Source organism: Sapajus apella, unplaced genomic scaffold, assembly GCF_009761245.1.
Source record: "Sapajus apella isolate SASKATOON/1434 unplaced genomic scaffold, GSC_monkey_1.0 scaffold25, whole genome shotgun sequence".
Lineage (NCBI taxonomy): Eukaryota > Metazoa > Chordata > Mammalia > Primates > Cebidae > Sapajus > Sapajus apella.
In genome coordinates, this window is record NW_022436965.1 from 5,498,724 (window position 1) to 5,511,241 (window position 12,518).

General features: G+C 44.0%; 1 long non-coding RNA gene across 1 annotated transcript; it reads left to right on the plus strand.

The window, feature by feature from the left end:
• The first annotated feature begins 225 nt into the window (after positions 1-225).
• On the plus strand, positions 226-2,976 carry LOC116560002. The gene is made up of 2 exons (XR_004272732.1): positions 226-451; positions 2,923-2,976. It is a non-coding gene; the product is annotated as an uncharacterized LOC116560002 (long non-coding RNA).
• Positions 2,977-12,518: the final 9,542 nt, after the last annotated feature.

The window sequence follows — 12,518 nt, forward strand, 5'->3', positions numbered from 1 at the left end:
ATGCCTGTAATCCCAGCCACTCAGGAAGCTGAGGTGGGAGGATCACTTCAACCCAGGAGGCAGAGGCAGCAGTACACCGAGATCATGCCACTGCACTCCAGCCTGGGTGTCAGAGCCAGACTCTGTCTCAAAAACAACAAAAACAAATAGACGAGGTTCAACAGAGAACCAGCAGACTAGAAAAGACTAGAAATTCAGAGCTTTGCTAGAGGAGAGAAATATGCAGGCCGAGCCAAGGTCTCCGCTGAGCACAGCAGGGCAGGGCGCCTGTGCCTGCAGCAAACACAAAGTGAGCCAGCAAAGTCCAAGGGCAGGAGCTGGAGATGGCTCCCGGCTGGTGCTAGGGCAGCTTCAAGGAAAACCACCCCAGCCGCTGAAGGGTTACATCTGGGCCCACACCTAAACGGACTTTGCTTCTCCAGAAACCTCAGAAGCAGAAGCAAAGAAACAGGTTAGCGGAACCTAACCTGCAGTCCAGCTCTGGAGTGTGGGGGTCAGGAGGAAACAGAGAAGACGAGCTGGGGGGTGCAGAGGCTGGGGTTACCAGTGTGCGCACCCTGGCTTCCCTCAGCTCAGCAGAGGGGGCAAAGCGGGTGCTTCTCAATCACTAACTGCCTCTAAACTAAGGAAGATAAGAAGGAATGCATGTAATCTGTTCCTTAAAATTTCCTTTCATCAATAAAGGCACTGTTGCTCTAAAATCAGCTGAGGCAGATGATTTGTCTGTTTCTCCTCTGCAAGGGTAAACTGCATGAGGGCACAGTGTACGCATGCCTCACAGAGACTCTAGCCAGCAGGGGAGTAGATGCTGATCCACTGAATGAGGGCAGAGGGACCCATGGGTAGAATAAGTCTGTCTCAACAGGGAGTGGAAGGGGTAGACTTCAAATCCCAGGTGGTTTTTCTGGAGGCAAATCCCCTTCAATGCCTGTTAAGGGTAAGCGTTACCCTAAAGCTGCAGCATTGGGAAACCTGCAAGAGAACCTTCTGTTTCTATGAACCTTCTGCCTTGGTGAGTCTATTCAGCCCACAGCTGACATGCGCTAGTCCCCTAAACATGGCAGGCTTGACATTTATCATCACATTTTCAAGTTTTGCAAACCTGCTCCTAAACATGACTTCCCTTTAAACAAAACTACAAAGAACCCTTTTTATTACATATTTTCTTTGATTCTGCCTGCGTTAGCAAGCCAGCAAGAAACGTGGGCAGTGAAGCGCCCTGACGGTAGTGCTGTCCTGCTCCTCCCACATCTCTGTGAGTTGATTCTGTTGCACTGTCGCTTGGGAAGCAAGCCTTGCAGCAGCTACGTGGCCAGCATTAGAATGGAAAGTTCAGTCTCTCTGTAGACCTGCTATTGCTCTACCCTACGACAGCAAAAGGAAGATTATAAAAACACAGGTCAGATCTTGTAAACACTTCTTTGCATAAAACATTTCCCCGGCTTATCACTCTTAGAATTCAATTCAAACTCTGCGTGTCACGACCTCCAAAGCCTTCAACAATCTGTTTCCACCTCTCTTTTCTCTCTCTCCCCATCCAAATAAGCTTGAATATGCTGTCATCCAGGAGAATGGCCTACAACAAAAGACCTCACCATTCTTTCTCTTAATTTACTAATTCTTTTAAAGTTTTCATTGTTCCAAAAACTTTGAACACAGCTTTTAATCACTATGTAATCAACATAACAAAAAATGCAAGCATGCAGTTATTTTGACAAGCTTGGGTGAAAACCTGCGTTTCCAGTCTTGGTTTATGATTACTCTGTCAACATCGCTACCCCTTATTATCAATGCACCTATCATTCTCAGCTTCGAATAATCAAAGGGCCAGAGATGGTCAGAGCTAAGACCTACAGAGTAGACATCAACATTTCCAGAAATATCACTGAGCAAATGTCTGCCCTTAAAAGCCAGGATCGCCCCACAACAGAACAACATCTCCTATTTTAACACAGCACGGCCTCTCCTTGCTCAAAGGCGTTCGGTCTGTAGGATGGTCTGGTTTGGTTTTGAATTGCAGTGTTCACAGTCGGTGCGCAGCTCATAACTGGGTCTTCAAGTGGGCTCGCTGCCCATCCCAGCTGCTGCGTTCTCTCACGGCTGCCAGGAGAGCATTTTGCTGTTTCGGCATTCCAGGAGAGCGTGCAGAAAACACAAACTCCAGGACCTTATAAATCAGGTTTCTTCACATGCTCTCAGTGTGGACACAGCAAGCCTTAAATGCATCACAGTGGAGTTCAAGCTTTAAAATCTCTGGCTGGTGACCAGAGGCCTGGTGAACTCGAAATGCCCATGCTTCTCCTAATGGTAGGTAGAGGAGATGCTTCACCATTTGGAGAGTGAGCTTCATTTATTGTCACCACCATCTCTTCAGGACTTGCTAAGAGCAGCAGACACCTTGTTTGCCAGAATGTAAAAACACTAGAGGTAACAGCAGGAGCAGGCTGTCCTCAGGGCCCAGACAAGTTGGCTTTCTCTCCAGCCTTAGACGCATTCTGTGGTTCTTCAAGATATTAGCACATTTTCCAGGGCCCCTCTCTTTTCAGTTTCAGAGGAAACAGTCAGATACCGTAGGGGAGGCTGGTAAAATGAGTTGTTTAAAGTGTCTACTAGACCCTTTGCCTTCACTTTAAACCCGGCTTATCCACCACCCACCATGCAGCCAGGAATTGACTAAAGGAAGCTGCTGTTCACCAATCTACGTTTGACCTGCTGGCCTTGATCTGCCTCCATTCCACTTCTCCAGGCTCTGACCCCTTAGTCTTAATCTTGCATTCCTTCTCCTGTTGGCCCCAAGATTTCGCCACTGAATTTAATCTCTTCCTCATGGCCTGTCACCATCTCTAGGACACAGTTTATGTTTGCCCCCTCACTCCTCCCCTCCTGATCTATTTGACCAACTCTCCTATTCCTTCCCCATAGTGGTTTCCAGTCCTCCTAACGAGTGGCCCTTGAAGATCAATTCAGAAATAAAGATGTCAACAAAAAGATTTAACTTGCCAGCTCCATCAACCCTGAAAGCGACATCTCCATCCCTTCCTCCCTCCCATTTTCCTGTGTCTTTTGTGCCTGAAAGCCGTATTAGAATCAAAATTATCTCTCCTCTAAACCCAGATTTATTCTGGATGATTGCTCTCTTTCTGTTTTAATACCATAATTCTTCTGCTTGCAGAAGAATGTGAGCTGCCCATTCACTCTCACAAAGGTCGGCATAGCAGCCTCCTTTTCACTTGTTTTTCAACCCAAGGACTTCACACAGCTGTTCCCTTTGCCTGGACTGTTCTTACTTTCCTTCATTCCTGCCTCACTCCAACTCATCCCTCAAGTTTCACTGTGAGCATCCCTAAAACCCTTCCCAATTGCTTATTACACAAGTGTCCATTCCCCTGCTAGCCCGTATTACCACTATAATCTAAATCAAGCTTTTCCAACCCATGGCTCAGGGTGACTTTGAATGTGTGTGGCCTAACACAAACTTGTAAACTTTCTTTAAACATCATGAGGTGGTTTTTTTTTTTTTTTTGGTTTTTGTTTTTTTTTTTTAAAGCTCACCCGTTATCATTAGTGTTAGTGTATTTTATGTGTGGCCCAAGACAATTCTTCTTCTCCCAGTGCAGCCCAGGGAAGCCAAAAGATTGAACACCCCAATTTAAATATTGACTGGTGGAATTACGTGTAGGATGTTGGTAAACTACACCTCTGGGTCAAGGAGGCACGAGCCACTAGACTGTTAAGCACTTAATATGCAGCAAATCCAACTAAGACGTATTATAAGTGCAAAACACATACCAAATTTTGAAGACTTAGTACAATAAAAAGAATGTAAACTATCTCAATAACTTACATTGATTACATGTCATAGTATTTTTAGCTATATTGAGTTAAATAATGTATGTTAGTAAAATTAAGTTTACCTGTTTCTTTTGGCTTTTTAAAATGTATTTACTAGAACGTTCTAAGTTATAATATGCACTCCCATTATATTTCTATTGGACAGGGCTGTTGTAGACCTTAAGCCCCCGGAGGACAAGGCCCTTTTGGCCATGACTATGGTCTCAGCTGCCTTAGCACAGGGCCTGGCACATAGTAACTGGACTGGGGAATATATTTTGAAAGGATAAGTTTTCCTAGGCAACTAGGATTTAAATCTAGGATTCTCGGGCCAGGTGTGGTGGCTCACACCTGAAGCCCCAGCACTTTGGGAGGCCCAGGAGTTTGAGACCAGCCTGGACGACATGGCAAAACCCCATCTCTACAAAAAATACAAAAATTAGCCGGACGTGGTGGCACACATGTGTTGTTCCAGCTACTTGGAAGGCTGAGGTGGGAGCATCACTTGAGTCCAGGAGGCAGAGGCTGCAGTGAGCCAAGATCATATCACTGCACTATGCCAGCCTGGGTGACGGTGAAACACTGTCTCAGAAAAATAAATGAATAAATAAGTCTAGGATTTTACTTTTTAGAAAAGGAGGAACCAAGGATAAACAATAGAGATGGGGGCGTTAGCAGCTCCCCACCCAGCAGTTTGTGCTGTCTGCCTGCCATGATATGGGACAGGATCTAAACTGTCAGGCTCAGACAATTTCTCACTGGCTTAAACTGATAGAATATACATCTGAAAGTAACAACTAGGTTTACCTTTCAAAGTATGGACTATGATGGAACAGAAAATAATAAAAGAATCTACACAGCAAGAAAGGATTTAAGGGTGATTCATTTGATCTAAGCCATTTTCACAAACATGATCTCATGAGTAATAGCTCATTTGCTTTTCCCAATCCTTAGTATCAGAAAATTCCTAACCTGAACTCATTATAAGGCAAAACATTTAACACGTGGGAAAACATTTAAATGTGGGCAAGACTAGAGTGTCTAAAAAGTCGAGTGATGTCCTGAAAGACCATTTTTCTTCCACGTTAGTTGGTTCACTCACATCCACGAATATGACCATCACTGTGAAGTGACTCAGCAATGTCACGTATCTGTATTGCATTACACCAAGTTCCCATGGTTGGCATTAATAGCACATTGCTTGAGGAAGGGAGAAGCCAAGCTGTCCTGTGATCCTGAAGACTAATCCCACAAGAGAGGCACTGGTTAGTCACAGACAAGAGCACAGGGATTAGAAGCTGTTCAGCCAGATGTATCAGGTGACAACTGGAAGAGAGCTGCGGAGAGCTGGGATGCCGAGAAAGCAATCTAACGCCAAGACTCTTCACACAAACATCCACCTCATCTGAAGCATCAAGCACTCCTTACTTGGCAGCATCACTGCCTTCCCCAATAACAATGGGAACAAAAAACATCACTTTAATGAGGTTTACAGAGGCGGAGAAAGCTACCACACCCTCTTTCTTTCCTCCTGTTTCAAAATCCACAGAGCCGAGAGACAACCAGATGGTGTATCCTCAGAAGTGTCACGGTCAGCCTTCAGCTTTCTCAAGAACACAGAAATAGTACTGGGCTAGAAATGAGACGTTGGGATTCCTATCCCTCCTATTAAGCCTTAGTTTGAGAATCATTGAGTTGACATGTGTTATGCCTGTTGTTCTGAGTGTTGCCTTGGGACCCTTCTCACCACAAATGACTTAAACAGCAACAGCCATATGACAGGATACTCAGCTTCCCAGTGGCTGAGGCTCCTTTTGCTCCCAGAAAGTCTTGGAGGAACACAAGACCCAACCGGATGCCTTCGTCTCCATGAGATCTTACCAACCCTACATCTATCTTTCCCCACTTACCCAGTAAGAACTCACACATTTTAGAGTAAAATTAGACAAAGGAAAAAAAACCTCAAAAATTTTTTTAAACAAAGGATAGGGACATATAAAAAGGGCACACAAGCCAAAGGCCCTAAGCAGGAACAGGTTAGCAAAAAAACAAATAATAGTAGTATTGGATTTTAACCCATGGACTAAAATAAATACCTGTAAGTCCATACTGAATAAATAAATGAGTAAACAAATAAATTGGGGAGAAGAGACAGCTCTTCCTTACAGAAAAATTTCAATTAATGAAAGTAGAACAGGGAAATAGAAAACAGCCATTAGAATACCACAATAATAATTACTGCAGGCAAGATCCACAGATAGATGCTAAAATTAATGGGCTGAAGGTTGAGGAGAAACAGGATATTTGTAATGTCTCAAAATATATCTCCCAAGGTATTTATAAATTTTAAAAGGGAAATAGTAACTTTCCAGAAACTGAGCAGATACCACCTTAACTAAGAGATCGTGGCTAACAGCACCAGTAATAAGATACACTGATGGCTGGGCGTGATTGCTCATGCCTGTAATCCCAGCAGTTTGGGAGGCAGAGGCGGGAGGATCAGAAGGTCAGGAGATCAAGACCATCCTGGCCAACATGGTGACACCCCATCTCCACTAAAATACAAAAAAAATTAGCTGAGCATGGTGATGCGTACCTGTAGTCCCAGCTACTGGTGAGGCTGAAGCAGGGGAATCACTTGAACCTGGGAGTGTAGATTGCTGTGAGCCAAGATCACACCACTGCACTCCAGCCTGGTGATAGAGCAAGACTCTGTCTCAAATAAATAAATAAACAAACAAAATAAAATACACTGATGTCAGGAATCCCATGTTAGACGCACTGAGAAGAGCACTGACATTACTTTGGTTGAAATGTAATTTTTTTTTTTTTTTTTTTTTTTACCAAAAATACAGAACCTCAATCTACTCACAAGAAAACATCCCAAATAGAGGGGCATTCTACAAAATATTTGACCAGTACTTTTCAAAAGTGTCAAGGTCATGAAACACAAGGAAGGCCTGAGGAGCTGTCACGGATCGGAGCAGATTAAGGAGATAACCAAACGAGGTGTGGGCTCCTGAACTGGCTCATGGAACAAAAACACAGTACTAGGGAAAACTGGTGAAATCCAAAGAGTCAATAGTTAGTTGACAGTATTGCACTGACATTCATTTTTTAGCATTGAAAATTGTACTGTTGTTGTCTACGATGGTAACAGCTGGAGAATCTGGGAGAAGAGTATACGGGAACTCTATATACTGGCAAATTTTATGCAAATCAGAAATCATTCCAATTAAAAAGTTCAAAAATGGAAGTTAAAAATTTGAAGGAAGGTTGAATCCTAAAATTAAAAGTGGCAGAAGATATTAAAAATGTGAAAGACCAACATATTCAACTAAATTCCATTTCAAGGAGATAAGGAGTTCACAGCAGAAGGTAAATCAATGCACTGCTTCCTTCACTGAGAAAGTCTTGTATGAACAAAACATCAGGCAAATTAAACAGCATGTCTAGTGACCCAGTTGATGTACATTCTGACACAAACTTCTAATCTCCTCATAGACTAGTAACAGATTGCAGATAGTCACAGGAACGTATACCACACCTGAGTAGCACTGTTGTAGATCACTATAAGGTATTTGGCTTGTATGTAGTGGGGTAGGGAGTCCACTGGAGAGTTCTGAACCAAAGAATAATTGATCTGACTTATATTTTAATAGAATCACTCTAACTCCTGCATTGAAAAGCGCTGATGCTCCTGAAGCGGCAGGTCATATTAAAAAAAAAACACTGATGACTTGATGACTTGGACCACAGCTGGATATAGTGGAGATGGTGTGAGGTGACTGGATTCTAGAAATATTTTGAAGCCAGAGTCAATAGAATTTCCTGACAGGTTGAATGGGTAAGAGACAGAAAAAACGTCAAGAATGACACCAAAGTTTTGGACATTGCAACTGGAAGGATGGATAAAGTTGCTGTTCATTGAGATGGAAAGACTTGGAGCAGGTATGGAGAGAAAGATAAGGAACTTGCTTCTGAACATGTAAAGTCTGAAATGCATATTCGACACCTAAGAGGAGATATCAAGTAGATAGTTGGACATAAGCGTCTGCAGTTCAGGAACTTATTCTAACACCCTTCCTGCTTCCCAATACTCCAGCCCCTTCAGACCAGACCTAGGTCTAATTAAGTTATTTCTTGTAATTACTTATACCATGGAAAATCTTAAAACTATTGCTAGATGGAAATCGCTAGGAGTCACTTTTACATTGGTTACTCCTTTTAATCCTCGCCACTTGGTCAAAGGTTAGGCACTATTATTCCATTAAGGTTAGGAAACCAAGGCTTAGGGAAGACAATTTTCTCAAGGCCACATAGCCAGGAGGTAATAGAATGATTAGTTAAAAACAATTCTGTCTGTCCCCAAGCTCCTGCCCTGTAGAATGCCTTGCTGTTCAACTGCTGGACAGTCTCCCCTGGGAATGTGGTCATGGAGACTCTTGCCCACATGGGCAGTTTGGCTGGGTTAGGCCAGATGACTCTGAGATGTTTCCCAGCTCTGCAATTCTAGGTTTCTAGAAAATCTGTTTTGAAGTGGGAATAGGTTTTGAAATGTTTTATGTCTTCTTTTTCCCCCGGAAAAATCTCTGTAGGAAGGAAACAGTTTCCAGTTCAAGAAAGGCAGTAGGTACTTCAAAACGATTATGAGCAATGGACAGTTCCCCTTCCCAACCCAGCTGCAATCCACTGGTCTTTAAAATAAATTTTAAAAGGGGCCAGGCATGGTGGCTCACACCTGTAATCTCAGCACTTTGGGATGTGAGGCAGGTGGATCACGAGGTCAAAAGATCAAGACCCTCCTGGCCAGCATGGCAAAACCCTGTATCTACTAAAAATACTAAAATTACCTGGGCGTGGCAGTGGGCACCTGTAATCCCAGCTACTTCGGAGGCTGCAGCAGGAGAATTGCTTGAACCCATGAGGCAGAAGTTGCAGTGAGCCAAGATCGAGCCACTGTACTCCAGCGGGGTGACAGAGTGAGACTCTGACTCAAATAACAATGATAATAATAAATTAAAAAAAAAAAAATCCAGTGGTAAACATATGGATTATATTGAAAAAAAATCCAATGATATTATTACCACTCCCTTCAGTAAACATATACAAACACCCTCAGTTTTCTCAGAAAGCAAAGACAAAAAGTGAACACAGCTGCTATTTGAATAAAGATCATAAATTGCTGCAGGCATGTTCTTTAATGATACTCTTTCCAGATTCCTCTCCTTCCCCCGTGACCCTCCCACCAAGTAGCCCTTAATGACAGTTTCACTGTTCTTCACACCAAAAAATGGCTTTCAAGTGTAGGAAAGTATCAGAAGGTCCCTGCTGGGCTGCCAGCTGGGCAAGTGTCACAGGCCACTGAACTCTAAAATGAGCTGTCTCTGCACAAAGGGCCCCTTTCCCTTGGAACAACTTCAAGGAGATGGCACACTGCAGCCCTCCTCGCCCCCTTTTGTATTCCAGTTTGATTAAACTGGGAATTGTTCTGTGCTCACCGCTGTTGAGAACACCAGGTGGTGGATTCTAGAGATAAAGGATTATATAGATCCTTTGTTAGAAACAGACGTCTCTATTGTATGACTTACAATATTTGAGCACAAATGCCAGGAGCTTCCCAGACAGCCTAGCGGTTATGCACAGGAGACAATCAATAAATCCTTTTCCCCACTCAGGCATGGCAAGCAGGGGCTGCTGGTGGCTAAACATGGTCTAGCCACTCGCTAAAAAATGAGAGAAACTGAAAAATGAGTGTTTACAAAAGAAGTGAACCAAAGCAAGGAAGGAAAAAAGAAATGTGTCCAAGATGTAGTAATGGTTGATCCTCCTAGAACCTGGATGTCAGGAAAAATTAGAGGATTTCATCTTGATCAGAAACTCCTCCTTGAGGGGCTGGCACCACACTGGCTCAGCACGGTCTCACGGTCTCCCCAGTCCCTTATGCAGGGCATTTGCTGAAGAGGTCTAATAAACAGAATGGTGACAGCTAATGTGGATTAGAATCATTATTTCTGACAATATTAGTTTTCTTTTGTTATTGTTGTGTTTTTGAGATGGAGTCTCCCTCTAATGCCCAATCTAGAGTGGCCTGATCATAGCTCACTGTAACCCCAAACTCTTGGGGATCATAGCTCACAGTACCCCCAAACTCCCGGGGATCACAGCTCACAGTACCCCCAAACTCCCGGGGGTCACAGCTCACAGTACCCCCAGGCTCCCGGGGATCACAGCTCACTGTACCCCCAAACTCCCCGGGGGTCACAGCTCACAGAACCCCCAAACTCCCGGGGATCACAGCTCACAGTACCCCCAAACTCCCAGGGATCATAGCTCACTGTAACCCCAAACTCCCGGGGATCATAGCTCACAGTACTCCCAAACTCCCGGGGATCATAGCTCACAGCACCCCCAAACTCCGGGACTCAGCCTCCTCCAGCCTCAGCCTCCCAAGTGGCTGAAACTGCAGGTGTGTGCCATCATACCCAGCTAATTTTTCTATTTTTTTAGTAGAGACAAGGGCTCACTATGTTGTTAAGGCTGGTCTCAAATTCCTGGCTTAAAGCATTCTGCCCTCCTTGGCCTCCCAAAATGCTGGGATTATAAGTGTGAGCTACTGCACCCAGCCTTTTTATTACTTTTCTATTGCTGCGTAACCAATTACCACAAGCCTAGTGACTCAAAACGACACACAGTCATTACCTCACAGTTCTGTAGTTCTGAAGTCCAAGAAGACGTGACTGGATTTTCTGCTGCAGGTCCGACGAGGCTGACGTCAATGTGTCAGCCAGCTGGGCTCTTCTGGTAGGTTCTGAGAAGAATCGGCTTCGAAGCTCATTCACATTGTTAGCTAAATTTAGTTCCTTGTGGCTGTAGGACTGAGTCTCCATTTCCTTGCTGGCTGTCAGCCATGGTGTCTGTTACCTCCAAAGGCGTCCATTCCTTCTCACTTGGTGCCCTCTCTCCTCAAAGCCAGCAATGGCCCATCAAGTCCTTACACTTGGAAACTCTCCGGCTTCCTCCTCTACCAGCAGCTGAACAAAATGCTCTGCTTTTAACGGCGCTCGTGTGATTAGATTGGGCCCACCAGAGAATCTCCTATTTTAACTCAATTGTGCCTATATAACAAGGGGGAGTGGTGTTTCATCATATTCCCAGGTTCTGGGGATTAGGGGAGAACATCTTGAGGCCCATTTAAGGAACCTTGCATATGACAGAGGCAGACATTGTTTCAAGTGTTTCACATTTAACAATCCATCCATCCTCACGACAACCCTGTGAGGCAGGCTCTACTATCTTCCCCATTTCATAGATGAAGCACAGAGAGATCTTAACTGCTAAGGTCTCCCAGCTAGTAAATGGCAGGGCCTGGATTTCAACTCAGGCAGGCTGGTTTCAGACCCTCACCTCTTATCCACCATTGTACATTTCTATTCAATTAACTGTTTCTGGAATTATTGAATGCATGAATAATTGCATTTGGTATGGGACTTGGAGACAGTGCTAAGGGTGAGTAAATTCCTTAATTTGTATGGGAAATTTTGTGCATAAATTGTCTGCTAATTGTGCAGGGAGTTTGCAGAATCTCAAAGGCTTAGGTCATAGAGAGGTGCCTACGCCTGAGAACTTCCTCCAATAAAACGCCTTGCCTTTTCAGACTTCAGCTGTTAGTGAGCAACAACACTAAACACGGAATTGCAAACAGCTGAGACCAACACGGGACTGTTGCAACTGCTTTTGACACTAGACAGTCTCTGCCCTCTGTCACTTTCCTCCTTGGCCGTGGCGCAGGACAGATATTGACCATCATGAGGACAAAGCCAATATGCTAATTTGAATTCTAGAAAAACAAGAAGAAAAATTAAAAGGGTCAAAAATTGAGGTGAAACAAATGCAAGAAAGGAGAATGACTAAAAACTGAAGTCATTCCTCAAGCCCAAAATTTATTTTACATGCTGCTGGCTCTTTCTGTGAGTCCTATTGTCTACTGCAGGGGTGTCCAATCTTTTGCTTTCCCAGGCAACATTGGAAGAAGAAAAATTGTCTGGGGCCACACATAAAATATACTAATAATAGCTAATGAACTAAAAATAAAAAATTGCAACAAAAATCTCAAAATATTTTAAGAAAGTTTACCAATTTGTGTTGGGCCTCATTCAAAGCCATCCTGGCTGCCTGAGGTCTGTTCTGTAGGTCATGGGCTGGACAAGCCTGTTCTTTTGCTTATTCTAAACCTGGGGTGTAGTAGAAACAACACTAGACTGAAAGTCAGAAGACTTCAGTTCCAGTCCTGGCTCTGTTTCTTGTTTTTTTGTTTGTTTGTTTGTTTTTGAGACAGCCTTGCTCTGTTGCCCAGGCTGGAGTCAGTGGCACAATCTTGGCTCACCGCAACCTCTGCCTCCCTGGTTAAAGCAATTCTCCTGCCTCGGCCTCCCAAGTAGCTGGGACTGCAGGCACGTACCACCACGCCTGGCTAATTCTTTTGTATTTTCAGTAGAGTCAGGGTTTCACCATATTGGCCAGGTTGGTCTCAAACTCCTGACCTCATGATCTGCCACCTCAGCCTCCCAAAGTGCAGGGATTACAGGTGTGAGCCACTGCGCCCAGCCTGTTTCTTACGTGATCTTAAGTCAATGTTCTGGATCTTATTCATCCCATTTGTAAAACACAAATAATATCTACCTCAC